At 33.0% G+C, this 5,336-nt stretch overlaps 1 pseudogene; it reads right to left on the bottom strand.

Annotated features, from left to right (window-relative positions):
• Positions 1-1,935, bottom strand: LOC125213086 (putative UPF0481 protein At3g02645 pseudogene; annotated as a pseudogene).
• Between the last annotated feature and the right edge of the window lie 3,401 nt (positions 1,936-5,336).

Below are 5,336 nucleotides of genomic sequence, written 5' to 3' on the forward strand. Positions count from 1 at the left end.
TATTATTGCGCATTATCTATCTCCAACATTTGCTCTCACTTTTAAACGACAACCTTAAATAAGACGAGGTGTTCTCACAAACCAACTCAAACAACAACCTCACACAAACACCCCAATTCCAAACACAAAACTCTACATATATGTATGTATGTATAATGAAAAAATACACTTATAAAAAGCCTACCAATTTTCCTAGTTATTACCATTTGGGTCGAGGGGCTGAAGCGCTTCAATAGGAAGAATCCGGCTGCATGAATAAACCTGGCAAAACGCCTGCAAAATCATGAGAATGAGCATCGCTATCGCCGCCACAAACGTCAGAATCTTCCACGACCCAAACACATACTCCCTCATCAACTTCCCCATCCTAACCTTCCACCTCTGGCCGTAAAACCTATTCACATCCGCTATCACCGCATCCAGCGACCCCACTTTCGTCAATCTCACCGACTTGCTCATCCCGTTCCACAGATCCGCCACCTCCTTCTCGCTCTTCAGATGGTTCACGATGATCCCCCTCCCGCACAGGAACTTGGCGTCCGCCTCCGTGTTGATGATCCCGTTCATCAGCTCCACGTACCGCGCCAGGACCAACGGCCCTGACGCGCTACACGCCTCGTACGCCACCAGATTCCTCAGCACCACCTCCGAGTTCACGTCCAGGCTGATCACCGGGACGTGGAACATTAGCGTTTTGCTGTCGAATCTGACGCCCGAGATCCCCTCGTTTGTCGCAGCAAACTGGACCCCGGCCTCCGCCAGCTGCGTCACCGAGGGGATCGCGATTTCTTCCTGCAGCGGAGGCTTATCCTTATCCTCTCCCATTGATTCTTCTTCGTCATTCCTTTTCTCGATTTTCGCGCTCCGGAGTACTTTCTCCACAGGTTCTTTGATTGCTTTGAGAATTGGTATTTTTGTCAGAATCGTCCATGGAAGCTTCACCACCAATTTCAAGGGTTTGGTGAATTTGAGCTTCGACAGCATTGTCCATCCCATGTCAACCAGCCTCCGTAGGTGAGTCGGCTTCGCGAACGCCTCCTCCGCCGTGAGTCCCTCCGTCTCCTCCTCCTCGTCGTCTCCGCCGGGGAGAAATTCAATCTCGTGAGACTCCGGAAACGATATAATCGATTTCGGCACGATAAAATGGTACAAAAAATCAAGCAAGTGCGCATGCTCGGTCACCGCCACCGTCTCCGTCTTCTCCGCCGCCTTGAACGGCGACAGATCGTTGCTCACCGACGTCAAAACCGCCAGCAGCTTCTGATCGGCAATTTCATTTTCCTCGGAAGAGAAATGGAGCTCAAACAGCATGGTCATGACGAACAACGGGATCTGATTCTCGAGCATTAGAAGATCTCTGAGAATGGAGTTATGCGAGGTCTTCTTCCCCGACGAGTCGATGAGGTGGCAGAGGCTGGAGGGGATCTTGGAGAGGGTCTTCTTCTTTTTCTTGCTGTTGTTGTTACAGCGGAGGAACTCGAAGATGAAGCAGGCGTCGACGGCCATGATCCAGGCGAGGGCCTCGGGGCCGAAGGGGACGGGGCGGTGGTAGGAGGCGCGGATGCGGAGGTCGTGGTTCATAATTAGGTCCACGAGGGATTGGAGCTTGACGTCATGGTGGAGCTCGCGCTGGATGCGCTTGGCGGCGGCGACCTTGTAGCGCTCCATGTCGTAGAGCTCGAGGCGGAGGTGGTGGTACGGCCCCATCGCCACGAGGTGAGGAGTGTAGGAATCGGGATCGGAAGCCATGAGGGCTTTTGGGACCCCGAAGATTGTGACTGGGATTTCGTTTTCTTCGTCCACCTCTTCATCTAGGGTTTTTCGGATTTTGACGACCCATAGCCTTTCGTCGAATTTGGAGCCTGGGCTCGTTAGGATGCTCTGTTGGAAGAAGGCCATGCTTGATGCTTGCTCTTTTTCTTTTTTTTTTTTGTTTCTAAGTGGAGTTTGGAGTATAATGTAATACTATGTGGTAGAGAAATCTATATATATATATATAGGTGATAGTAAAGTTTCAATTTGTTGTGGCATACTAATTGCTAAAATGAGGGCATTATTATATGGTAGAGTGAGTGAGATTTCCTCTTGATATTTATAAATATTTTGGTAAACCATAATTGTGTTAATCATTAATATTGACACATGCAAATTTGTAAACATATATATATACCGCATGCTATTAAAATAATGCATGGCGTGTTCAGAGTGGATTATATTGGTTCGGGTTGAAATAGTCATGTTTTTTATTAAGAGCAAATTATTCAGAATAATTGTTACTTGTAATCACTAAAAATGTCATTTTTTATTAAACATCATAACATAATTTTATTCATAACAGCAATTATTTTTATACAGTAATAAATATTTTTATTATAAGAACAATTATTTTTTACGTTAAAATCCGACATGAAGAACTCAGTAAATTTTTGTCTTAGGTATTGTTTAACTTTAATATATTCTACAGCTCAAAAGGATATCTTAATTAACTCACAATTTAATTTATCCAATTAAATACTATATCACATTCTGTAAGGTCCTCGGTTTCAAACGATTCTCCGAACCAAAAGCACAAAAACTAATCATATGTTTGTAATCTCCACATTGTCTTTTTGTTTATATTTATAATTTAAAATTATATGATTTTCATCTTTAAGTTTGTTAATTATCTGAAAGCATATCATTTGCAATTCAGTGATTTGTACAATGAGTCAATGATCCTGGTTAAGGGACAAATTACTATTTTTTTTAAGAAGGGATAAATTAAAATTAGTATTATGGGACCGCTTTCCTTTCGTATTCTACACACATAGTACTTACTTGTATATTTAATAAGCAAAAAGATTTAATTTAGTTTAATATAAGTGTGCTTTAATTATGAGCAAACTTTACTTGCAATTGTGGTAATATCAACACGAATCCAATAATTGCATTAATTTATTGATTACATATAACTACACTTGTAAATGAATTAAGATCAAATCCCATCTATTTAATTAAAAATGGATGACTCATGATATTTCTATTTGAAAATGTTTTAAAGAAATAATGTTTCCAAGCCATAATGCTATAATAAGGTTAAAATAGTCATTTTAGATTATTTTATATTTTTATTTAAATTTATGTTTTGTATGTTTACTATGTTACCCTTTACATTAATTGTGCCTATTAATTAGATATATTTAAAGATATAGCTTAAACTTTGGAGTTATGTATGGGAGTAATTTGCTTTCATGAGATCCACATTATTTATGATCGACATTTATAATTTTGTTTCTTTTTTATACTGCATTTATTTATGGATATATATATATATATATATATTTAAATAAAATATTATAATATCATTGTATTTATATATTTATTGTATATTTAGTTTACGAATAATTTAATGATGTACTACCATCATTTAGAAAACAAATAATGGTGATCAAACTTATCTTCATAAATTTTAGTTTAAATAAATTAATAATTTAATAAAAAATACAGTTCTTAGTTTTCTCTAGTTTTACACTATCTGTACCATTTACGAAAAAATTTGATTCTTCTGTCAAGTTTTATATACCACAAACATTTTTAATTTCTTATTAATTGATAAATCAGGGTAATTCAAATTTATATTGAGCTATTCATACAAATTTAATTTATTTATAAAAATAATAAATTTTATGTGTTATGATTAAAATTATTATCTACTATAAGAAACTAAACTTTTATTTATATACATTCATAATTTTTATTTTTAAAAATAATCATTTTATTTAAAATAGTTTATTCTGAATAACAGTAATTTTAAATTACAAAAATAACATTTTAGCAAGAAAATATTTTTTATGCTCAAGATCAATGAATTTTTTTATTACAACAAAATTTTATACATGAAACTAATAATCTTTATTCAAAAAAATAGTAGTAATTTTTATTCACATAAAATTTATTTTACAAGAATTGTATTATTTTATTAGTTTGAACGAATAACCTTTTTTTTTATTTAAACACCAACTTTATTCACAATAAAAGAACGTTTTTAGCAAAAATGTAACTTTCGTTGACATCTTTTATTCACAAAATTAATACTGTACTAACTTTTTATTCATTAGATCAAAATTATTTATCCATAAGAATAATAACCATTCTTTACAAAATAATAACTTTTATTTAGGAGTAACATTTATTCGCAAAAACCTTTACTTTTATTCACTAGTATAATAAATTTTACTCATAAGAATAATAAATTTTATTTATTGGAGCAATAATTTTATTTTACTAGATCTATAAACTTTTATTTGTTACAATAATGCTTTTATTGATAATATTAATTAAAATGGATATTTTTCAAAATTATAATAACTCTTGTAAAATAGCAAAATTAAATAACTTTATCCAAAAAAAAGAAAATAGCTCTTGGCTGCAACTAAACTATATTAGAGTAATAAATTTTATATATTAAATACTATGATTTTTTTCATAATAAAATTTTATCCCCAAAAATAATACTCCTGGTTCGATGATGATGTCCGGTTGAGTAAGTAACAAGCTCCCGATCTATCCAAAAGATTAAATGGTTTGAGTCATCACATGTTTAATACAAAACCATTATCGATCCTTTAAAAAAAAAATTTATTGATTACAATAATAATTTTTTATTGAAAATAATAATAACTTTTCGTATAAATAACAATATATTTTATCTATTAAGATAATAAATTTTATTAATAAAACTTTTATTAGTTAAAATAATATTAATAACTTTTATTCACAAGATTTATAAATCTTCTTAATAAACTAGTAAATTTTATTTATAAGAACAATCATTTTTAATTTATAAAATTAAATAGTACTATGTACAAAAATATTTTAATTATTACTACAAATACTCTAATTAAGTCTTTAAGTACTTTAATTAAAATCATGAATACAATAAATATGTGCATAATAATCATGCTTTAATTTAACTATCATAACTAAGAGTCTAAGATATATCTTTCCAAAATACCTATAAGGGTATATTAGTCAACATTTAAAATAAATGTATAGCAAAGTGACATAGAAGCATTATGGCATGGAGACATTATGTCTCTAAATCACTACTCATTTCTATTATAGCTTCATCTTAGACATTCATAATATAGGTTCTATTATAGCTTCATCTTAGACATTCATAATATAGGTAGAAGGCAAAACTTGCTTGCGGATGCACTCACTATGACTCACTATGAGTGCGACCTATTGTGACACATAAAAATGATACAATAGGTAAAACACATGATATTTCCTGTAATTAGTATTGTGCAATGCCATCATACGAATCGCATCTATTGTGACACTTTCATTGGTCC

This window comes from Salvia hispanica, chromosome 3 (assembly GCF_029641045.1).
Source record: "Salvia hispanica isolate PSC_SH4W2 chromosome 3, Shi_PSC_v1, whole genome shotgun sequence".
In the NCBI taxonomy this organism is placed as follows: domain Eukaryota; kingdom Viridiplantae; phylum Streptophyta; class Magnoliopsida; order Lamiales; family Lamiaceae; genus Salvia; species Salvia hispanica.